This window comes from Bos indicus, chromosome 15 (assembly GCF_029378745.1).
Source record: "Bos indicus isolate NIAB-ARS_2022 breed Sahiwal x Tharparkar chromosome 15, NIAB-ARS_B.indTharparkar_mat_pri_1.0, whole genome shotgun sequence".
Lineage (NCBI taxonomy): Eukaryota > Metazoa > Chordata > Mammalia > Artiodactyla > Bovidae > Bos > Bos indicus.
This window is the reverse complement of record NC_091774.1, coordinates 70647730-70673618: the sequence shown is the minus strand read 5'-3', so window position 1 is coordinate 70673618 and position 25889 is coordinate 70647730.

Below are 25889 nucleotides of genomic sequence, written 5' to 3'. Positions count from 1 at the left end.
TACATTTGGTGGTTCTCACAATATTTCAAATTTTTTTCATTATTCTTATATTTGTTATGGTCAACAGTGATCACTGATCTTTGATGTTACCAATGTAATTGTGCTGAAGTACCACAAGCTGTAGTCAAGGCTATGGTTTTTCCAGTGGTCATGTATGGATGTGAGAGTTGGACTGTGAAGAAAGCTGAGCACTGAAGAACTGATGCTTTTGAACTGTGGTGTTGGAGAAGACTCTTGAGAGTCCCTTGAACTGCAAGCAGATCCAACCAGTCCATTCTGAAGGAGATCAGCCCTGGGATTTCTTTGGAGGGAATGATGCTGAAGCTGACACTCCAGTACTTTGGCCACCTCATGCGAAGAGTTGACTCATTGGAAAAGATTCTGATGCTGGGAGGGATTGGGGGCAGGAGGAGAAGGGACTGATGGAGGATGAGATGGCTGGATGGCACCACTGACTCGATGGACATGAGTCTGAGTGAACTCCGGGAGTTGGTGATGGACAGGGAGGCCTGGCATGCTGTGATTCATGGAATCGCAAAGAGTTGGACACGCATGAGTGACTGAACTGAACTGAACCACAAGCTGTGCCATGAAAGGTGGTAAACTTAATACTGTTACATTCTGAGTGCTCCACTGGCCAGCTGTTTCCTCATCTCTCTCCCTCTCCTCAGGGAGAGAGATGAGACACAGCATCTTTCCCTGAGACAGTACAATATTGAAATTAAGCCAATTAATAACCCTACAAGTGTTCAACTGAAAGGAAGAGTCACAAGTCTCACTTTAAATCAAAATTTAGAAATGGTTAAAGTTCATGAGAAAGGCATGCTAAAAGACCACATAGGTCAAAACTAGACCTCTTGCACCAGCTAGCCAAGATGTGAATGTGAAGGAAAAGTTCTTGTAGGAAATTAAAAGTGCTGCTCCAGTGAACAAAGAAATGAAAAGAAAGCAAAACAGATTTATTGCTAGTATGGATAAAGTATTAGTGATTTAAACAGAAGATCATACCAGCCATAATATTTCTTAGAATCAAAGGCTACCCCCACACAAAAAAAAGAAGCCCCAACTCATTTCAGTGCTGCTAAGGCTGAGAGAGGTGAGGAAGTTGCAAAAAGACCTTTGAAGACAGCAGAGTTTGATTTATGAGGATAAAGGGAAGAAGCCATTTCTACACCATAACAGTGCAAGGTGAAGCAAGGTGAGTATTCACATAGAACTGCAGCAAGTTATCTAGATCTAGCTCAATTAATACAGATGGTTATACTAAACAACAGATTTTCAACATAGATGAAACAATCTTATATTTGGAAGAAGATGCCATCTAGGGCTTTAATAGCTAGAGAGGAGAAGTCAATGCTTGGCTTCAAGGTTTCAAAGGACAGACAGGCTGACTTCTGTTAGGGCCTAATGCATCTGGTGACTTTAAGTAGAAGCCAGAACTCATTTACCATTCCAAAAATCCTAGGACCCTTAAGAAGGATGCTAACTCTACTCTGCCTGTGCTTTAGAAATGGACTAGCAAAGTCTATATGAATGCACATTTGTTTACAAAAGGATTTACTGCCCACTATGGAGACCTACTGCTCAGGAAAATAAAATATTCCTTTCAAAATATAGCTGCTCATTAGCAATGCACCTGATTACCCAAGAGCTCTGATGGAGATGTATAAGGAGATTAGTTTTGTTTTCATTCCTGCTGTCAGAACATCCATTCTGCAGCTCATGATACAAGGAGTTAATTTTGACTTTCAAATTTTATTATTTAAGAAATATTTTTCACAAGGCTATAGCCTATAAATGATGATTCTTCTGATGGTTCTTGGAGAAATAAATTGAAAAACTTATGGAAAGAATTCACCAGGAAGAGATTAAATAATCAATATTAATAGGACTTTGGAAGAGGTTGATCCCTATCATCATGGATGACTTAAAAGGATTCAGGATTTCAGTGGAAGATGTACAGTAGATGGAAAGAACTAGAAAAAAGTAGGTGGAAAGAACTAAAGTAGGTGGAAAGAACTAGCAATAGAAGTGGAGCCTGAAGATGTGACTGAATTGCTGCAATTTCATGATAGAAATTGAATGGGTAAGGAATTGCTTTTCATGGATGAACAGTGTCTTCTTGAAAGAAATACTTTGCTGTTATTGTTGTTCAGTTGCTTAATCATGACTACAGTACAGTGTAAATACACTTTTTGAACACTGGGAAGCCAAAACTTTTGTTTGACTCACTTTACTGTGATATTTAATTTATTGATGCTATCTGAATTTAAATTCACAATATATGTTAATATCTTCTTCGAGTGTTGCTGTGTGGTAAAGTAATAATCAGTAAATCTAAAGTTTTGATAAAATAAATGCTCTATAAATCTGAAGTACGGATAAATAATATGCATACAATAAAAAGATGCATTCAAATTCTTTATGCTTATCTGATTTTCCCCACTTCTTTAGCTGAATTTACCCAAGTTGGTATATTCACTCATTCAAAAAACACTATCCTTATCACTAGAATATGGTTCCCTTACTTTATAGGCCCTCCCCTCCTCTCCCCCATATTTAGATTTGCCATTGTAGAAATGTAATATTTGTTAAATGATTAAAGTCATGACTGAATTATATAGTGCCACATTTTCCTGATTCTTTTGCTCAGTGCTTAGGAAGAGATGAATAAGAAATATCCCTTGTCCTCCTAGTCTTCATCTTTTTCTGTGTTGATATATATTATTAAAACTTTTTGTTGATATATATTATTATGTATATTATATTATATATATTATATATATACTATTTGTTGATACATATATTATTAAAACTTTTAATCACTGCATTTTCACTCCTTAGTTTACCACCAAATGAGGTTCTTTCAAGTAAGGAAATGCATCTGTATGGTGAAGCTCACATTTTATGCATATTTAACAAGGCCAGTGTTCTGGAACCTGTGTTTATGTCTTACCACATCATGGTGCCATTGTTCATGCTAAATACAAGTCCAGCGTGCTTATCTGGCTCAGTTATAAATGAAGCACATTTTTTTCAAGATGTGTTGCCTATGAACACATCTTTGCTTTCAATGTGGCTACAAAAAGGAATCTTAGCAAAATTAAATCAACAGTTTTTTAAATTGTGGTTCTCATAATTCATAATGCTATGCGAATTTAGCAAGTGCCCTTCAATAATCCCACTCTAGCTGCCAACAAAGGATACACGGCTGCTGGAAAACTAGCAGAATACCTTCCTCATCCTGCTGATAACACGTGTGAGGGTGGTGAGACGTGAAGGTAAAATAAATAATAAGGAACAAAAGGCCCTTCTCACCCTAGATGATGTCTTAAACTTCAATCGGTTTCTAAAGGCCACTTCATAGAGAAAAACGGGTCCTGTCAAGTGAAAGCCTGCATTTTAAAATGGGTCTCTCTGAGGCCAGTTAAAGCATGATTAATTGCATCTTCTTACATCATTTCTCATATCCTCTCATTTTTTTTTCCTTTATTTTATTACACGTTTCCATTCAGTCAGTGCTGGTTTTCTTCCCGCTGGGTGCCTATCATTTCCAGTGAAGACATATATGGAAAAGAGTGGTTAATTACTTTGGAATTTTAATTTTGCCATAAATTTATTTTTGTATATAAAAATAAAATGCTAGCTATTTTATCTTATGCCATAACTAGATAATAAAATGCCATTTTTCATTTGTGTAGCGACTTTCTTAAAATCTCCAAACTCAGCTTAAGCAATGTTATCTACTTTTATCATGTATGGATCAATTTACCATTTGTTTGTTCATAGTTGTTTCTAGTTTTTGAAAACTACAATGAGATAGGGCTTCCCTGGGGGCTGAGATGGTAAAGAACCTACCTGCAATGCAGGAGACCTGGGTTTGATCCCTGGGTTGAGAAGATCCCCTGGAGAGGAAAATGACATCTCACTCCAGTATTCTTGCCTGGAGAATTCCACGGACAGAGGAGCCTGGAGGGCTATAGTATGTGAGGTCGCAAAGAGTCGGACACAACTGAGCCACTAACACCTACCTACTTACAATGAGATAAGTAAAGCAAATGTGAAAACACTTAATAGGTATAAATCTATTTATTTTCATTATAATAATTTAACATTTGATTTTGATTTTAAAAGTGTTCCCTGAGAAATCTTGAATAAGAATACAAAAAAAGAGATTAAATTTTTGATAATTTTAATATCCAAAAATTAATATTTGTTATACGGACAATGTTTTCACTCATCAGATGAATAATGAAGAAATGGATACTAATAGATGGATAAAAATAAAGTAGAAAAGATATATGTTAGTAAAATTGGCATTAAATTATTATCCTGAAAATGCGTTATTATATCTTTTTTTAATTCAATATTTGCTTTTAGCATTAGGCTATGTTAAGTATTCTTCAAAAGAACAATATATTTGATTAATAAAATTCTGTAACATATGAGCAACATAAATTACTGAACAATCCCTTTATCAATATGTAAATTAGTTCTTTTCCCCTGGTCACTGACCTACAGCCAGACATTCTGGAATGTGAAGTCAAGTGGGCCCTAGAAAGCATCACTATGAACAAAGCTAGTGGAGGTGATGGAATTCCAGTTGAGCTATTTCAAATCCTGAAAGATGATGTTGTGAAAGTGCTGCACTCAATACGCCAGCAAATTTGGAAAACTCAGCAGTGGCCACAGGACTGGAAAAGGTCAGTTTTCATTCCAATCCCAAAGAAAGGCAATGTCAAAGAATGCTCAAACTACTGCACAATTGCACTCATCTCACACACTAGTAAAGTAATGATCAAAATTCTCCAAGCCAGGCTTCAGCAATATGTGAACCGTGAACTTCCTGATATTCAAGCTGGATTTAGAAAAGTCAGAGGAACCAGAGATCAAATTGCCAACATCTGCTGGATCATAGAAAAAGCAAGAGAATTCCAGAAAAGCATCTATTTCTGCTTTATTGCTGTGCCAAATTCTTTGACTGTGTGGATCACAATAAACTGTGGAAAATTCTGAAAGAGATGGGAATACCAGACCAACTGTCCTGCCTCTTGAGAAACCTATATGCAGGTCAGGAAGCAACAGTTAGAACTGGACATGGAACAACAGACTGGTTCCAAATAGGAAAAGGAGTACCTCAAGGCTGTGTATTGTCACCGTGTTTATTTAACTTATATACATAGTACATCATGAGAAACGCTGGACTGGAAGAAACACAAGCTGGAATCAAGATTGCTGGGAGAAATATCAATAACCTCAGATATGCAGATGACACCACCCTTATGGCAGAAAGTGAAGAGGAACTAAAAAGCCTCTTGAGGAAGGTGAAAGTGGAGAGTGAAAAAGTTGGCTTAAAGCTCAACATTCAGAAAACGAAGATCATGGCATTTGGTCCCATCACTTCATGGGAAATAGATGGGGAAACAGTGGAAACAGTGTCAGACTTTATTTTTCTGGGCTCCAAAATCACTGCAGATGGTGACTGCAGCCATGAAATTAAAAGATGCTTACTCCTTGGAAGGAAAGTTATGACCAACCTAGATAGCATATTCAAAAGCAGAGACATTACTTTGCCAACACAGGTCCATCTAGTCAAGGCTATGATTTTTCCTGTGGTCATGTATGGATGTGAGAGTTGGACTGTGAAGAAGGCTGAACGCTGAAGAATTTATGCTTTTGAACTGTGGTGTTGGAGAAGACTCTTGAAAGAGTCCCTTGGACTGCAAGGAGATCCAACCAGTCCATTCTGAAGGAGATCAGCCCTGGGATTTCTTTGGAAGGAATGATGCTAAAGCTGAAACTCCAGTACTTTGGCCACCTCATGCAAAGAGTTGACTCATTGGAAAAGACTCTGATGCTGGGAGGGATTGGGGGCAGGAGGAGAAGGGGACGACAGAGGATGAGATGGCTGGATGACATCACTGACTCGATGGACGTGAGTCTGAGTGAACTCTGGGAGTTTGTGATGGACAGGGAGGCCTGGCGTGCTGCGATTCATGGGGTCGCAAAGAGTCGGACACGACTGAACGACTGAACTGAACTGAATGCTCACCTAAACTGCCATAAAGTTCTGAGGAATTTAGTTCTGTCACAAAGGATATAGGAAATACTTTTGTTCTCTCTATGTGGACTCCCAAATAATTTCCAGATCTGTACCACAACTTTATGTTTCACCAGCAGTAATCATTTCTGGTCACATTATAACCTCTCTCACAAAATATTTGTCCTAATTTTTTTTTTGGCGGCAAATAGTATTACTTTTTTAAAAATAATTATTACAATACTAGAGTAATATATTTCTTTTAAAAACATACCTATTCTTTCACATCTATTTCTGGTTTTAAAGCTATATATGTTAATAAATTAAGGTGTATGACATTTTTATATATTAAAATTTAACTTTGATCATACTTATTACAAAATTTGCAAGCTTATTTTTTAATCTTTTAATGTTATTTCTGATTATTCTGGGGTTTAAAATATTTACAAAACTTGCACTTTGTATGTCACCCTATTCCTCTCTGATTATTTTCCCATAGAGTGTCATCCTTTTATATTTATTTTTCCTGCTTAAAGTATTGTAAGACTGCTCATTTTTACACATACTTCTAAGTTTATTGGGCAGAATATAGACTAGGTGTTCTATTATATAAAATAAAGATCCAACCTTACTTTTTCCAACCACTTTTCTAAAAACTGTATTTTAAAATAATGATATGTTTAAGATAGCTTTATATGCCAAAAAGAGTCAACATCTGCAGGTTTCTCCTGGCTTCAGAAAACACAGGAGACTTACTCTCAGTACTGCTAAGTCACTTCAGTGTGTCTGACTTTTGTGAGTGCATGGACGGTAAACTTCCAGGCTCCTCTGTCCATGGGATTTCCCAGGCAAGAATATTGGAGTACGTTGCCGTGCGCTCCTCCAAGGGATCTTCCCGATCCAGTGATCAAACCAGTGTCTCTTACATCTCTTGCATTAGCACGTGGGTTCCTTACCACTAGCACCTCCTGGGAAACCTTCAGTTCAGTTCAGTTCAGTCGCTTAGTCATGTCCGACTCTTTGCGACCCCATGAATCACAGCATGCCAGGCCTCCATGTCCATCACCAACTCCCAGAGTTCACCCAAACTCACGTCCATCTAGTCAGTGATGCCGTCCAGCCATCTCATCCTCTGTCGTCCCCTTCTCCTCCTGCCCCCAATCCCTCCCAGCATCAGAGTCTTTTCCAATGAGTCAACTCTTTGCATGAGGTGGCCAAAGTACTGGAGTTTCAGCTTTAGCATCATTCCTTCCAAAGAAATCCCAGGGCTGATCTCCTTCAGAATGGACTGGTTGGATCTCCTTGCAGTTCCTCTTAAATCAGACGAGAGGTGCCATGGGGACATTTGCTGTAAACGTCAGCGCTGACCTCGGTGCAGTTGTGTGTTGCCCTTGCCTAATCATTTCCAACTTGAGTTAGTGGAACACTGAAAACTCTAGCTTCTTTAGGAAGTTTCTTATTTAGCCTGAACAAAGATAAACAAATGGTGTCTGGGGGGAGAAATGACAATAACAGGGTACTTTATTATGAACAATTATGTCTCTGGATATAGTTTGGGAAAGCCAGATAAAGGTATAAATAAGATTGAAATAGCTTTGCATAATAATATAAAAGAGTTTCTTCATTTGTGGCATGTAATATCTCTACTGATTATTGCTTTAGGAAGACAATCAGTCTTTATTAATATGGATTTAGACCTCGTTGAGTCTGAGAATAATTGTATTTCCTTAGAAGCTGTATGTGAGTGTCTGTCTCTGGAGTGTGTATGTGTTTGTGTGTATGTTTGTGTTTTATTTGGTGATTTCTGGAAGAACACTTGAACTTTTAAGAAGAGTAAGGTGATATCCTTTCTCCTTTGATAGGAAAAATCGGGGCAGAACTTGGAGGGTATAGTCTAGCCCAAACAACTCCTTTGCTGAAATTACTTTGCCCTTCAATACAACATATTGAAAATGATTTTATTTTTAAACTGAATATTGCAATTTGGGAATATGTATTGGTGGAAGATTTTGGAAAAATGTTGAAAATATTTTTCTTCTTTTTTGACATTTTTGTTGAAATATAACATATACAGAAAAGTACAAATTTAAAGTGGGGGGATCAATAAACTGACCACACCTGTAACCAGCAATGGGATGTAGGAATAAAACGTTAGGAACATTCCAGAAAAATCTGACATGCAGTCATCTATTCATTTCTTTCCCTGGGTAATCACTATTTTGATCTTCATATCATAAATTAATTTTGCCTGTTTTTAAACTATACATCAATAGAACCATATATTATGATATTTGGTTCTTTGGCACAAAATAATATATCTGAGATTTAACCATGTTGTTTCAGGCAGTTATAAATCATTCATTGTCATTTCTGTAGAGTATTCCATGTTTGACCATGGAGTGGTCATACTTTATTCCTTTAGCTCTTAATGGGGATTTGTATTGTTTCAATTTGTGTCTCTTCTGAATAGTGCTGCTTCAACACTCTAATCGGAGAAGGCAATGGCAACCCACTCTTGCCTTGAAAATCCCAAGGACGGAGGAGCCTGGAAGGCTGCAGTCCAGGGCGTCGCGAAGTGTCAGACACGACTGAGCGACTTCACTTTCACTTTTCACTTACACGCGTTGGAGAAGGCAATGGCAACCCATTCTTGCCTTGAAAATCCCAAGGACGGAGGAGCCTGGTAGGCTGCAGTCCATGTGGTCGCGAAGAGTCAGACACGACTGAGCGACTTCACTTTCACTTTTCACTTACACGCATTAGAGAAGGAAATGGCAACCCACTCCGGTGTCCTTGCCTGAAGAATCCCAGGGAAGGGGGAGCCTGATGGGCTGCCGTCTATGGGGTCGGAGACGACTGAGGCAACTTAGCAGCCGCAGCAGCAGACTGCATTCAGTGTAGGTTTGTACTACCAAGTAATGTTCTAAATAGTTTGTTAAGAACGTATTACCACCAGCAGTGTAAAATAAAGACGCCCTATCACTTCAGTTCCCTGATACCTCTTGCTATGATCACTTTTACATTAGAATGTCCCTTAAGTATCTAGTCAAATTTTATTGTAATTTAAATTTGCATTTCCCTGATAACAAGTGAAATAGGACATTTTTCATATGTTTTTGCCCACTTATATTCATCCTTTTTTTTATAATGAAGTACCTCCTCAAATTTACTTTATTTTAAACTGATTTTTGATCAAGTTGTAAAAATTTCCTCTGCTATCTTTTGCGAACTAGATGCTTATCAAATATATGTGCTATAGACATCTTATTTCATTCTGTATGTTGCCTTTTCATTCTTAGAACCCATTTTGATGGAAAAAAGTTCTTCATCTTCTTCATACATTGCTATGTATTACCTCCCTCCCCTTTTTAGGAGTATTTTTGAAAATTCAGCATGAGATAGCTATGTCTAATCTGAGTTTAGGAGGATTCTCTGTTTTCTTCAAAAGTTTGTATTAAATTTACCTTTCATAACAATGTCAGCAGCACATCTAGTAATGAACCTTTGCTATCATAGGAAGAATGAAGTTCGTTTATTTCCTATATGGATGTCAACTTGCGTAACAGCCTTTATTTAAAATATTGTCCTTTCTCAGATGCTGTGGCACATATATGTGATGGAATGTTATTCAGCCATAAAAAAGAATGCATTTGAATCAGCTGTCACAAAGTGGATAAACTTAGAGCCTATTATACCAAGTATAGTAAGTCAGAAAGAGAAAAATAAATATCATATATTTACACATATATACGGAAGCTAGAGGGATTTCTAGGTTGCTCAGTGGGTAAAAAAATCTGCCTATGATATAGGAGATGCAGGAGACATGGATTCAATCCAGCATTGGGAAGATCTGCTTGAAGAGGTCATGGCAACCTACTCCAGTATTATTGCCTGGAGAATCCCATGGACAGAGGAGCCTGGTGAGCTACAGTCCATGGGGTTGCAAAGAGTTGGACATGACTGAAGCAACTGAGCACACATGTGTGGAATCTAGAAAGACAGTACTGATGAACCTGCTTACAGAGAAGCAATGGAGACGCAGATATAGAGGTCAGACTTGTGGACACAGTGGAGGAAGGTGAAGGTGGGATGAACTGAGAGAGTAGCATGAAAACACATACTTTACCATATATAATATAGATAGCCAGTGGGAATTTTTGGAGAAGGCAATGGCAACCCACTTCAGTACTCTTGCCTGGAAAATCCCATGGATGGAGGAGCCTGGTAGGCTGCAGTCCATGGGGTCACTAAGAGTTGGGCATGACTGAGCGACTTCACTTTCACTTTTCATTTTCATGCATTGGGAAAGGAAATGGCAACCCACTCCAGTGTTTTTGCCTGGAGAATCCCAGGGACAGAGGAGCCTAGTGGGCTGCTGTCTATAGGGTTGCACAGAGTCGGACACGACTGAAGCGAGTTAACAGCAGCAGCACCAGTGGGAATTTACTGTGTGACACAAAGAGCTCAACCCAGTGCTCTACGACAACCTAGAGGGGTAGGATGGAGTGGAAGGTGGGAGTGAAATTCAAGAGGGAGGGGACATAGGCATACCTATGGCTGATTCATGTTGATGTATGGCAGAAACCAATGCAATATTGTAAAGTAATTATCCTCCAATTAAAAACAAAGTCAAGTACAATTAAATACTCTCCTTTCACCATTATTCTTAATGAATTGGTTTAACACATATGTTCATATCTTTATTGTGTTTCATTGCATAATTTGTGTATTCTTGGTAAATTGCCACACTCTTTTGAAGATTATATTTCTATAGTAGTTTGTTCTTTCTCGTCTTTTTATTTTTTTGGCTGCACCATGTGGCATGTGTGGTCTTAGTTCCCTGACCAGGGATCAAACCTGCATACCCTGCACTCATGCACTGGAAGCAGGGAGTCATAACCGTTGGACCAACAGGGAAGTCCTTCACTTTGTTCTTCTTGAATAATACCTTGGCTATTCTTGGCCTTGATAATGCAATTCTGTCATGCTTTACCCTGCTGATGTTGGTCATGGAAAGAAGAATGAGAGAAGGTTGACAGAATTTATAGAGCCAAATCATATCCTGAGAAAAGATATGTGCTTGTTTTTTTTTTTAAATTTCAATCTGGTCCTATTTCTCTTAAACAGGTGTGTGTGCTAAGCTGCTTCAGTTGTGTCTGCCTCTTTTCGATGCTATGGGCTGAACAGTTTCCTCTCTTCATGGAATTCTCCAGGCAAGAATTCTGGAGTGGGTTGCCGTTTCCTCTACCAGGGGATCTTCTGGACCCAAGGATCAAACCCACGCCTCTTATGTCTCCTGCATTGGCAGGTATGTTCTTTACCACTACACCACCTGGGAAGCTCTCTTAAACATCAAAGAGGACATATTTAAAATCAGGGACGCTAGTCTGGATGTGGGCTAAGTATATGAGGAGTCCATTCTAAAGAGTTTCTTTTTTTATTTTAAAGCTTTTTCCTCCAACTAGACATGATTTACTTTTGTCTTCCCCCCAAGAAATCTATTATGTTTCATATATAGAATGTTTTATTTAAACTAAGTTGAAGACAATCTGTGGAGAACACTGTGAAAGGAAGGGTTTTTTCCTCTGAGGTTCTGTATCTAGAATAAACTTTCACAGCTGCAAAGAAACTTAAAGACTATTCTTCATTCAACCTTAGCATAAGATGAAGTAAAGAACTTTAGGAAAATGGCAAAATTTGAGGAATCTATATTTTAAGTTTGAAGATTATATGCAAGACATTATTTGGGGAACTGCTAACAAATGTCTCATTGGTTATTACTAGTGGCAGGGCACTATAAACTTGCCTACACAATATTCCATGTTAAGATAATAGATGGAATTGTCAAAGGTGGCTTTAATGTTAGCTTCAAAACACATTAAAGCAAAACTAATGCCATTTATGGGCTTCCTAGGTGATACAGTGGTAAAGAATCCACCTGCCAATGCAGAAGATGTAAGAGATACGGGTTCGATCCCTGGATTGGGAAGATTCCCTGGAGATGGAAATGGCAACTCATTCCAGTATTCTTGCCTGGAAAATTCCGTGGACAAAGTAGCCTGGCAGGCTACATACAGTCCATGGGGTCACGTAGAGTCCAATACAAACAAACACACACAAAATGTTATTTATAGTACTGGAATGGAATCACTTCAGTGTACTGATTTCATTTTTGTCACATGTCAATAACTAATGGTTTCTCTTCCTAGAGTTAAGCCAATCATGAAAGAAAGATAGAATACTCATCGTTTATAATAAATCATTTACCACTATATCAAGCAAGTAAGGTTTTATGTTACTTTCTATAGCTGTTCAGTTCAGTTCAGTCACTCAGTCGTGTCCAATTCTTTGCGACCCCATGAATCGCAGCACGCCAGACCTCCCTGTCCATCACCAACTCCCGGAGTTCACCCAGACTCAGGTCCATCGAGTCAGTGATGCCATCCAGCCATCTCATCCTCTGTCATCCCCTTCTCCTCCTGCCCCCAACCCCTCCCAGCATCAGAGTCTTTTCCAGTGAGTCAATTCTTCGCATGAGGTGGCCAAAGTACTGGAGTTTCTGCTTTAGCATCAGTCATTCCAAAGAAATCTCAGGGTTGATCTCCTTCAGAATGGACTGGTTGGATCTCCTTGTAGTCCAAGGGACTCTCAAGAGTCTTCTCCAACACCACAGTTCAAAAGCATCAATTCTTCCGTGCTCAGCCTTCTTCACAGTCCAACTCTCACATCCATACATGATCACAGGACAAACCATAGCCTTAACTAGACGAACCTTTGTTGGCAAAGTAATGTCTCTGCTTTTGAATATGCTATCTAGGTTGGTCATAACTTTCCTTCCAAGGAGTAAGCATCTTTTAATTTCATGGCTGCAGTCACCATCTGCAGTGATTTTGGAGCCCAAAAAATAAAGCCTGACACTGTTTCCACTGTTTCCCCATCTATTTCCCATGAAGTGATGGGACCGGATGCCATGATCTCCGTTTTCTGAATGTTGAGCTTTAAGCCAACTTTTTCACTCTCCACTTTCACTTTCATCAAAAGGCTTTTTAGTTCCTCTTTACTTTCTGCCATAAGGGTGGTGTCATCTGCATATCTGAGGTGATTGATATTTCTCCCAGCAATCTTTATTCCAGCTTGTGTTTCTTCCAGTCCAGCATTTCTCATGATGTACTCTGCATATAAGTTAAACAAGCAGGGTGACAATATACAGCCTTGATGTACTCCTTTTCCTATTTGGAACCAGTCTATAGCTGTATGAAGCTTTAATTGTTAACACAATTGCATCTTGGGTTATGGGTTCTTAGAGTTATGGAGCTGATGATTTCTGAACTTCCATCAGTTTAGTTCAGTTCAGTCACTCAGTCGTGTCCGACTCTGCAACTCCAAGGACTGCAGCATGCCAGGCTTCCTTGTCCATCACTACAAGCAGATAATAGAAAGTTATAAGCACATTTTAATCATTCTTACATTCTCTCATTTGAGACCCAATAGTGACAAGATTATTATTCTTCTATATTTGCCAAGATTTAAGTTGTATCTTTTCTTTTGCTGTTGTCTGACCTCAGTATTTCAACTAGTCAAGTTTCAACCCCAGATGAGAACTGTTCTTGAACCAGTTCTGTGAAATCTGAAGGAAACAAAGATTGGATACATGGTCATTTAAGCATTCAGTAGCCTGGATCCAAAAGGTTAGAAAGACATTTTCCAGATTAAATGGGTAAGTAAGGAATATTTTAGAAATGCGTAATACACTATTTATTGCAAATATATGCAGACTATAAAGCATGATAAAGTATTTAAATTTTGGAAGTAAGGACAATGTGAAGAGCATGACCTTTAAATATCTTAGTGAGAAATTATTTAAAGCACAGGTCCCGAACCTCTGGAATCTAATGCCTGGTGATCTGAGGTGAGCTGATATGATAATAGCAGAAATAAAGAGCACAATAAATGTGATGTGTTTGAGGTATTCCAAAACCATCTTCCCCTAGCTCCAGTCTGTGGAAAAAGTGTCATCCATGAAACCAGTCCCTGGTACCCAAAGCACTGGGGACCTCTGGTTTAAAGCACCCAATAATCAATTTTTAGAATAATTAACTTTATTTGATTTGACTATTTGTTATTATAGGACAAGGCTACAAATTAATTTGTTAACTTGTAGACCTAGCTAGTCAAAATTACTTTCTGGTGGAAAATAGAACCCTAAAGATTACAATTTTATTGCCCTGTAGACTATAACAAGTTTTGTCTCTGATTTAGTACACACATTTCAGACTATGTTTCCAAGTATAAGTATTTTGTTTCCTAAAGTATCATTTGAACATGCTTACTAATTAGTAAACTACCTGTTTGGCATACATTTATCACTTTTTAAAGTGTTTATAAATTGTATTTTGACAGCTTTGAACAATTCACCAAAAGTTTAAAGGACTCACCTGCCAGAGGCAATTAAATCATCTTGTCTGAGAAAGACACTTCATGGGCTCAGGCAAATCTTGCCACAGCCCCTGAAATGATTCTCAGGAGACACTAGAATCTTAATTTTGTTGACTCTATTTCTCTAAGCCTGTGTTCTTGCCTGTAATTTTGATTTTTTTCTGATAGATTATTTTGTTTTCATCTTGCCTAACTCAGGGTCATGGCCATGCCTTTTCCATCACAAGGTCCAGTGACTTACGAATCTATGTCTTAATTTGGGACATTAGGTTGTCTCACATATTAGCAAAGAGAGCGCTATAGGTACATGTCAAGTTGATTTGTACACAGTTGATAATTTATTCCATTGTGGGAGCAGCAAAGATTGTATTCTGGATTATGTGACTATATGACAATTTCAGTTGAATGGCAAGATCTATTCTTTGTTGGATATCCTATGACCATGGATCAAGTCTTTTTAGACTATTTTATGTTAGTCAATTTGTGAAATTTACTGCCCACTGGAATGGAGAACAGCTCTTTGAGATATGGAATTGTGATTTCTTATGCTTTTGGGTTTACTTTTACTAGGCTAATCTCTAAGCTTTCTGAATGGCTGCTGTCTGTAAATCCTTGTATGCATGAGAAATCTTTTTATTCATATGTTTAAAGCTATTAATAGATTAAAGTATCTCTTAATTCAAGAAAACTTTATTTTATGAGTGTATATAGATTAAATATTTCCAATATTTCCAGGAGATAAAACTAAATGTCTAATACTTTATTTGTGCTAGCTGAATATTTCTAAAAAGTGTGGTTCATTGTCATGAAGGGGCTCTTTTCATGAGTATCTATGCAATCAAAGCTATTTTCATAATAATATTGACATATTTTTTACTCCCATTTCTATGGGAATACAAGGATCTGTTTAGAGGATGTATGGTATTTGATGAAAATATTTTTCAGACAGCTAAAAGAAAGTGTTTTTATGATTTCTAGAATTTGTAAAGGTGGTAGGTATTGTGTGTAAATACATGCATATTCAAATATGACTCAGTGTGTTCTCAGTAGTATTATCATTCTCTTGCTAGTATAATTGCTACTGTCTCTTTAATCTCATCACTGCCCACTTTTTTCTCGACAGAATGATAAATAGACATATTTATTCAAATTGAGATACTTAGCAAACATTTTCTTTAAACTGAGTAAGTACAACTATTAAGTCAAGGAAAAACTGAAAGCCTTTGATGTCATTATAAAATTTGAGTTTTCAAACAAAACTTATAATTTTATAAAATTCATGTCTATTACTATGATCTTAAGAACTTACTAAGAGTAAGAGATTTTTCTGGTAAAAATCACCGGTGGTATTAACTAATACAATTTTTGATATTGTATGATCAATTGTGTTTAATCTTGGAAGATCTGTATAACCCAGTGAATTAATATTTTCCAAATGACCAATGGGAGATCTTATTAATATAAGGGGAAGAATGAATAAAGTATCTACTTAAAACATAGAATAAATCAATGGAAACAGTATGAAACAATGTGGAAAATTTACTGATATGGTATCACATTCCACACTGCAGACAACCTTTAGAAAAAGCATATCATGTTTTAAAGTAATATCAAAGGAAAATATCCACAATAATCTAAAAATGTTCTTCAAATACTCTCTGCTTTTCCAAACATGTATCTGGTGAGGACAGCTGTCCTACATAAACTTTAATAATTGACAAGTTGAGTGCAGAAATATATTTTATTAAGGAGACATTAAAGTGTAAATGATCATACTCTTCTCACATTGAAAGGAATATAGTTTAAAAAATCATGTTACAGTCATCAATATGCTATGGATTTAGTATTACTATTTTAAAGCAAATTAATAAATGAATATTTAAAGTGCCTAATACAGTGACTGTTGAGAAAGAAACTCTCCAAAAACACTTAGTTTTTTTCAGAATTTTTGAGGATTTGTGGAGCACTTTTGAATCCAAAGTTTGAGTACTAATGATGTTAGTCTTAAGAGAAAGAGAGAGAGAAAGTCAAAAACTGCTAGCTCAGAAATCTATTTTATGTAAGATGGCAAGTTTGTATTATTAAGAATCATCTTTAGATGAATCAGACTAGTTTTATAATTTTAGTTAAAAAGAGCAGAGAGAAAAACCACTAAATTCAAAAAGCACTATAGGAGAAATCTAGTGGAGAGAATGTTTTTGTTTGGTTAGCCTCAAGATGAGAGAGAGAATAATGGCTTTTACATTTTCCAATTTGAGATTCCTTAATGAAATTTTGAGATAGAAATTAGTTTTCTTACTTCAGAGCATGTTTAGTAATGTACACTCAAGGCAGTTTTTGCTCAGTACTGTATACTCAAGGAGGTTTGTATGTGGTTAATTAACACTTCTTGTAGCCCTTTATAAATAATTAAGCCCAAACCTCTAGGGGCTATCATTTTGGTGATCAAGAATAACCTTTGGGGACTATATTTTATCTTATTGGTGGGGTCATTAAGAACAATTATTTACAACTGAGAAGTAAAACAAAAGTGTGGACAGTAATTCTTTCAAATTTATATTGAAACTTCTGCAACAAATTATTTAACAGTCTAGAAAAATATGGCTGTGCATGGACTGTGCATGTTGCCATTAAATAAAGGCTCACACACTCATAAATTACGTGTTAACTTGTAGATCTTATCCAATAGAATTGCAAATAATTTCTGTCAAGTAGAAAAATAACCCCAAAGGTTATGTGTTGTCCTGTAAGTCATTAATCATTTTTGCTTCTAACTGAGTAGACTATTTTAGAAAGTCTTTTAAGGTGTACTGATAATCATTTTTCTTCTAATTCTCCTTTGAACCAGGTTAGTCTCCGATCAGCTCTCTCCATCCTTAATGAGTTGAATAAAATCTTTCTCATGTTTTCAGTCTATATGTGTCTGAAAATAATTTTTAGCTTCCTAAAAAAGTGAACAATTTTTAAAAGTTTCATTTTGCTCTGTAGGAATGTTTAATTGCTTCACCACCTGTGAATGCAGTGGTATGTGGGAGCCACTGAGTGTTAGCTCTTAGGGCCCTATTCTTTGCATCTTTGCCCAATTGTACATTCAGATCTTCAATGTCCCTAACTAGAAAAGCAGCCGTGATGGCAATATTTACACCACAAAATTTAGTATAAACTAAAAAATGATGACTTTTTATTTTATGAAGAGCCATTTTAAACCTTATAAAACTTTATAAAAGTCACTCAGTTGTTTCTGACTCTTTGAGATCCCATGGATTATACAGTCCATGGAATTCTCCAGGACAGAATACTGGAGTGGGGAGCCCTTCGCTTCTCCAGGGGATCTTCCCAACTCAGGGAGTTGGAACCCAGGTCTCCCACACTGCAGGCAGATATTTTACCAGCTGAGCCACAGGGAAGCCCTTGTACCACTTTATGCAGGTTAAAAAATTATATTGCTTACTTTTGTTTGTGTTTGAAGTTTAAAATAGTTTTGTACTTCCTTTTTTCACTAAATTTGCTTTTTAAAGTTATCTCTATTGTATCTAGTGGTGGTTCACTCCATTACATTGATTGTATCTTTATGTGAATATTCTATTTATTCATACCCTTACTAATAAATTTTGTGTTGCTTCCAGTTTATGTTATTACAAACATTTATCGTATAGCTATAATTATGAATGTATATTTTTATAAAATGCTACTTTAATCTTATTCATTTTCCTACTGAGTTTTCTTTAAATTCATTTGTGCGATACATACATATATTAGAGATATGTGGGATATATACATATATATATGTGCATGTATATATGAATGCTTTATGTGTGTGTGTGTATGTGTGTGCATGTGTGTGTGTAGCTTTTGAGCTATATTTGTTGTAAATAATTTTTCCCATTCTATGGCTTGCATTTTCATTCTCTTAGCAGGATTCTCTTGATGAATTCAAGTTTTAATTTTAATGTAGCCAAGCTTATAATCTTTTCTCATTAAGTTTAAAAATTCTCTTTGTGCTTATTTTTAGAAAAAGGCTTTGCCTGTCTTGAACTCAAAAACATGTTTTACTAAATAATCTAAAATACATATTACTTTTCACCTTAACATTATTTTACATTTCTTTTAAAAACCAACCACAATTTGATTTTTTGAAACTCTGAAGTAGAATTAAGTTCTACTTAATTAATTAAGTTCTACCTTTTCTTCCATGTAGATAATTTTCCAGCATCTTTTATTGAGAACACTATTATTTGTCTTTTCCCAGTAGTCACATATGGATGTGAGAGTTGGACTATAAAGAAAGCTGAGCTCCGAAGAACTGATGCTTTTGAACTATAGTGTAGGAGAAGACTCTCGAGAGTCCCTTGGACAGCAAGGAGATCCAGCCAGTCCATCCTAAAGAAGATCCGTCCTGGGTGTTCATTGGAAGGACTGATGCTGAAACTCCAGTACTTTGGCCCCTGGATGCGAAGAGCTGACTCATTGGAAAAGACCCTGATGCTGGGAAAGATTGAGGGCAGGAGGAGAAGGGAACAACAGAAGATGAGATGGTTGGATGGCATCACCAACTCAATGGACATGAGTTTGGGTAAACTCCGGGAGTTACTCATGGACAGGGAGGCCTGGCGTGCTGCGGTTCATGGGGTTGCAAAGAGTCGGACATGACTGAGCGACTGAACTGAACTAACTGAACTGAATTATTTGTCTATCGCTCTGTGGCAATGGTTTCCCCAGTGGCTCAGCAGTAAAAACTCCACCTATAACACAGGGGATACATGTTCGATCCCTGGGTTGGGAAGATCTTTTGGAGAAGGAAATGGCAACTCACTCCAGTATTCTTGACTGGGAAATCCAAAGGATGGAGAAACCTGGCAAGCTACAGTACCTGGGGTCACAAAAGAGTTGGACATGACTTAACAAGTAAACAGGAACAATATTGCGGTAATACATTTAAGGGTCCACTTATATGTGAGCTTGTATCTGAGCTTTTATTCTGTAGATCTTTTGTTTATCTCTTCATTCTTCTATCAGTGTGTATTTTCATATTTATGGCAGCTTTATAATTAGTCTTGACATTCAGTAAACAAGTTTTCTCATCTTTTAAAAAAATATTTGGTTCCTGTTGACCATTTGTATTCCAAAATAAATTTTAGCTTTACCTTGGGCAAATTTATAAGTTTCCCCAAACTCTTATTAAATTTTTATTGAAATTGAACTAAATCTAAACTTGGGGGAAAGCATTAAACTCAAAATATTGTCTTTGCGAATAAACCTCATAAATCTTTCATTTTATGAAACATAGCATTTTGAATTCCTGTGTAGAAGTCTTCATCATGTGCTAATTTTATTCCCAGGTTTATAATATTGTACTATTATAAATGGCATATGTTTTTACCTTTTATCTTATATTTGCTGTTAATACACAGAATGAAATATATATATTTTTAGGAATTTGCTTCATATTACCCCCAAAGAAAGATAAATATATAGAACATTTTCCTGTGGTTTACTAGAGAGAATTATACTTTAGATATCAATAAAATAATTTTTTCAAGTGATTTATTTTTTTTTTTTTTTTTTTTTTTTTTTTTTTTTTTTTTTTTTTTTTAAATTTTATTTTATTTTTAAACTTTACATAATTGTATTAGTTTTGACAAATATCAAAATGAATCCACCACAGGTATACATGTGTTCCCCATCCTGAACCCTCCTCCCTCCTCCCTCCCCATACCATCCCTCTGGGTCGTCCCAGTGCACTAGCCCCAAGCATCCAGTATCGTGGATTGAACCTGGACTGGCAACTCGTTTCTTACATGATATTTTACATGTTACAATGTCATTCTCCCAAATCTTCCCACCCTCTCCCTCTCCCACAGAGTCCATAAGACTGTTCTATACATCAGTGTCTCTTTTGCTGTCTCGTACACAGGGTTATTGTTACCATCTTTCTAAATTCCATATATATGCGTTAGAATACTGTATTTATGTTTTTCCTTCTGGCTTACTTCACTCTGTATAATAGGCTCCAGTTTCATCCACCTCATTAGAACTGATTCAAATGTATTCTTTTTAATGGCTGAGTAATACTCCATTGTGTATATGTACCACAGCTTTCTTATCCATTCATCTGCTGATGGACATCTAGGTTGCTTCCATGTCTTGGCTATTATAAACAGTGCTGCGATGAACATTGGGGTACACGTGTCTCTTTCCCTTCTGGTTTCCTCAGTGTGTATGCCCAGCAGTGGGGTTGCTGGATCATAAGGCAGTTCTATTTCCAGTTTTTTAAGGAATCTCCACACTGTTCTCCATAGTGGCTGTACTAGTTTGCATTCCCACCAACAGTGTAAGAGGGTTCCCTTTTCTCCACACCCTCTCCAGCATTTATTATTTGTAGACTTTTGGATCGCAGCCATTCTGACTGGTGTGAAATGGTACCTCATAGTGGTTTTGATTTGCATTTCTCTGATAATGAGTGATGTTGAGCATCTTTTCATGTGTTTGTTAGCCATCTGTATGTCTTTTTTGGAGAAATGTCTATTTAGTTCTTTGGCCCATTTTTTGATTGGGTCGTTTATTTTTCTGGAGTTGAGCTGTAGGAGTTGCTTGTATATTTTTGAGATTAGTTGTTTGTCGGTTGCTTCATTTGCTATTATTTTCTCCCATTCTGAAGGCTGTCTTTTCACCTTGCTAATAGTTTCCTTTGATGTGCAGAAGCTTTTAAGGTTAATTAGGTCCCATTTGTTTATTTTTGTTTTTATTTCCAATATTCTGGGAGGTGGGTCATAGAGGATCCTGCTGTGATGTATGTCGGAGAGTGTTTTGCCTATGTTCTCCTCTAGGAGTTTTATAGTTTCTGGTCTTACGTTTAGATCTTTAATCCATTTTGAGTTTATTTTTGTGTATGGTGTTAGAAAGTGTTCTAGTTTCATTCTTTTACAAGTGGTTGACCAGATTTCCCAGCACCACTTGTTAAAGAGATTGTCTTTAATCCATTGTATATTCTTGCCTCCTTTGTCGAAGATAAGGTGTCCATATGTGCGTGGATTTATCTCTGGGCTTTCTATTTTATTCCATTGATCAATATTTCTGTCTTTGTGCCAGTACCATACTGTCTTGATAACTGTGGCTTTGTAGTAGAGCCTGAAGTCAGGTAGGTTGATTCCTCCAGTTCCATTCTTCTTTCTCAAGATCGCTTTGGCTATTCGAGGTTTTTTGTATTTCCATACAAATTGTGAAATTATTTGTTCTAGCTCTGTGAAGAATACTGTTGGTAGCTTGATAGGGATTGCGTTGAATCTATAAATTGCTTTGGGTAGTATACTCATTTTCACTATATTGATTCTTCCAATCCATGAACATGGTATATTTCTCCATCTATTAGTGTCCTCTTTGATTTCTTTCACCAGTGTTTTATAGTTTTCTATATATAGGTCTTTAGTTTCTTTAGGTAGATATATTCCTAAGTATTTTATTCTTTCCGTTGCAATGGTGAATGGAATTGTTTCCTTAATTTCTCTTTCTGTTTTCTCATTATTAGTGTATAGGAGTGCAAGGGATTTCTGTGTGTTGATTTTATATCCTGCAACTTTACTGTAGTCATTGATTATTTCTAGTAATTTTCTGGTGGACTCTTTAGGGTTTTCTATGTAGAGGATCATGTCATCTGCAAATAGTGAGAGTTTTACTTCTTCTTTTCCAATTTGGATTCCTTTGATTTCTTTTTCTGCTCTGATTGCTGTGGCCAAAACTTCCAAAACTATGTTGAATAGTAATGGTGAAAGTGGGCACCCTTGTCTTGTTCCTGACTTTAGAGGAAATGCTTTCATTTTTTCACCATTGAGGATAATGTTTGCAGTGGGTTTGTCATATATAGCTTTTATTATGTTGAGGTATGTTCCTTCTATTCCTGCTTTCTGGAGAGTTTTTATCATAAATGGATGTTGAATTTTGTCAAAGGCTTTCTCTGCATCTATTGAGATAATCATATGGTTTTTATTTTTCAATTTGTTAATGTGGTGTATTACATTGATTGATTTGCGGATATTGAAGAATCCTTGCATCCCTGGGATAAAGCCCACATCAAGTGATTTAAAAAAAATCGTTCAAGTCCATTTGCAGAAAACAATAAAATTCTAGGAGTGTTTCTTAAATAAGGTGATATGCAGGAAAAATTAACAGTAATATACTATAATAGATATCTGCCTTAGTTAGTATCCATTTATATACAATAAAAGCAGAAGAATTTCAAGAAAATAACTTTAGTTGCTGTTTTCATATTCTTTAAAAATCTTCTAGTTTTCACAGATTTTCAATCACACAGTTAGGTCGATGTGTTATTTGTTGTTTTTGAGATGAGGAAGACTAGAGATGAGTATGTTGTGGCTAAAGTACGTAAGTGTTATTACTTGTACATAAAACTTGAGATGCTTATAAGACATTGAAGTGGAGATTTCAAGAAGCTTGAAACTAAACGAAGGCTTGGCAAGAAATAAGAATTTGAGAGTTATTGGCCTATGTGAAAGTCACTCAGTCATGTCTGACTCTTTGCAATCCCATGGACTGTACAGTCCATAGAATTCTCTAGGCCAGAATACTGGAGTGGGTTGCCTATCCCTTCTCCAGTGGATCTTCCCAACCCAAGAATCGAATCAGGGTCTCCTGAATTGCAGATAGGTTCTTCATCAACTGAGCTGTCATATGGATGATATTGAAACCTATAGGTAAGTATGAAATCACTAGAAATAAACACCATTTTCTTCAGTCCATTCACAATTCCTTACCTCATTGTCACTATTTCCAGACAGTTCATGCACTTATCATTTACTAACGTTCATCCCAGTTCATGCAGGTGCCTAATTGCTAATTACCATAGAATTTCACACACTTGCTAGGGGACAGCTACAAAACAAGTTCAGTTAAAAGGCATTTGCTGAAATCTCTGAGCTGTAATAAACATTACATGCTTACTGGTGTACTAATATAGGTTTAGTTTTACTAAAATAATTTAATTTTCTTTCCCCAGAAAGAGCTTAATAAACATTTGGATTAAATCAAAGCTTAAAATACTCAATATGCTCATGACTGCAACAGGAAATGTAATTGTGACTCTCAGGAGTGAAGTAAATAGTGATCAGAGATCAGGAAGAAAAGCAAATATATATGGAGAAGGAGAGAGATCCCTGGTGCTGAATAAAAGATCCCCATGAGTTCAGGAGTTAGTGTTCAGAAATCAAGATTTACACTGTGTTTATTTGAATAGTACTTTCTTCTTGTACTTTGTTCCAGATGCAGGAGTGAATTGACTAGGAGATGAATGAAAGGTGCTGATGGTTTTCCTTCCCTTCTTTGGGAAAGAGAAAAAAAAAAAATTGTAAGTAAAAGACCTGCTCAAAAGACCTGAACTCCCCATGGCTTTCAGGAAGAGGTTTTTAAAGGCAAAGTGAGAGGTGAGGGTCCCTGATCAGCTTGTAGACATTATTCTGATTGGTTGGTTGTGAGGTAACTGTGTGGTATTTCAGGAGTCAGCATCACCAAATTCTTGGTCCCTATCTATCTGGAGTCTATGTGCTGGTGGTCAGCATGCAGTTAACTTTTTCCACTCAATGAGGGTTTTATTATCTGCAAAACAGATCAGAGACAGCACTTGCTGCTGCTGCTGCTAAGTCGCTTCAGTCATGTCCGACTCTGTGCGACCCCATAGACGGCAGCCCATCAGGCTTCCCCGTCCCTGGGATTCTCCAAGCAAGAACACACTGGAGTGGGTTGCCAATTTCCTTCTCCAGCGCATGAAAGTGAAAAGTGAAAGTGAAGTCGCTCAGTCGTATCCGACTCTTAGCGACCCCATGGACTGGAGCCTACCAGGCTCCTCCGTCCATGGGATTTTCCAGGCAAGAGTACTGGAGTGGAGTGCCATTGCCTTCTCCGGATAGCACTTGAGGAGGAACTAAATTTCCTTGACTTTTTGTTTTATGGATGAACTATTAATACTCTGTCTTGCTTGACTGTTTTCCTTTGTTTCTGCATTTTCTCACTTCTTTGATTAAATGTGTTCTTTGGGACTTGGGAAAGAACCAGGAGGTTTTCTATAAACAAGAGGCAAGCAGGGGAGTCTAGGGTTCTGTCCATGGGAAGGTCCCACAGGGTCCTACTCAGTTTCAGTATCACATACCTGACATTAAAAACAGTGTAACCAAGACACCCTAATTGTGATTCAGAAAAATTTGGGATGTAGATTTTTGAACTAGGTTGGCAAGACAGTCATACTGCTTATTACAAATGGTACAGTGGTTAGGGTTGCATTGGACTTCTTGAAAAATCTTGAAACATTTGGAGATGAACACTCTAAAGAATTACTTTAGGCAATCTTTTTATGTATACTTGGGTGCAGAAGGCATTTCAGGAGAGAAACAAGTGAACTACAAGGATGGGTGTGGACTGTGTTAGGAAGAGTTGCCAAATCAGTTCAGTCACTCAGTCACGTCCAACACTTTGTGACCCCGTGGACTGTAGCATGCCAAGCTACCTTGTCCATCACCAACTGCAGGAGCTTGCTCAAATTCATGTCCATTGAGTCAAAAATGGCATCCAACTAAATAAATACTCTATAATGATAAAGAAGAGTATACATTTTGTGAAAATCATGTATTGAGGGATGATTGTGTGCATGCATGCTAAGACGCTTCAGTTATGTCTGACTCTATGCAACCTCATGGACAATAGCCCACTAGGCTCCTCCATTCACGGTTCTCCAGGCAAGAATACTGAAGTGGGTTGCCATGCCCTCCTCTTATTGAGGGCTCCCTCTATGTTAATCAATGGACTTCCCTGGTGGCTCAGATGGTAAAGCGTCTGCCTCCAATGCGGGAGACTCGGGTTCAATCCCTGGGTTGGGAAGATCCTCTGGAGAAGGAAATGGCAACCCACTCCAGTACTCTCATCTGGAAAATCACATGGACAGAGGAGCATGGTAGGCTACAGTCCATGGGGTCACAAAGAGACGGACATGACTGAGCGACTTCACTTCACTTCACTTCTATGTTAATCACTGTATTAACTGCCATGCTTTCTCTCATGTAATCAATTCAACAGCCCTTAAAATAGGTAATAATTGAACTTGTTTTCAAGGTTAAAAAAAAAAAAAAACTAAGGCTCAAAAAAAAAATCACATAATTATTAAATAATTAAGCTTAAACTTCAACCGGGCCTTAATTGACTCCAAACCCTACATTTTACACACACAATTACTTGTAGAGAATATATGCTTTCACAATAGTGAATTCTGACAAAATGTATATTCTGACAAGTCTAGGGTAAAAGGTGTATAGAGAATTTGATTTACCTGACTGATTAAAAAAAAAAAAACTTTGGTTCATTGAATTCCCTTTACTTATATGACAAAAGGGAGATTATTACACTAGATCTACTT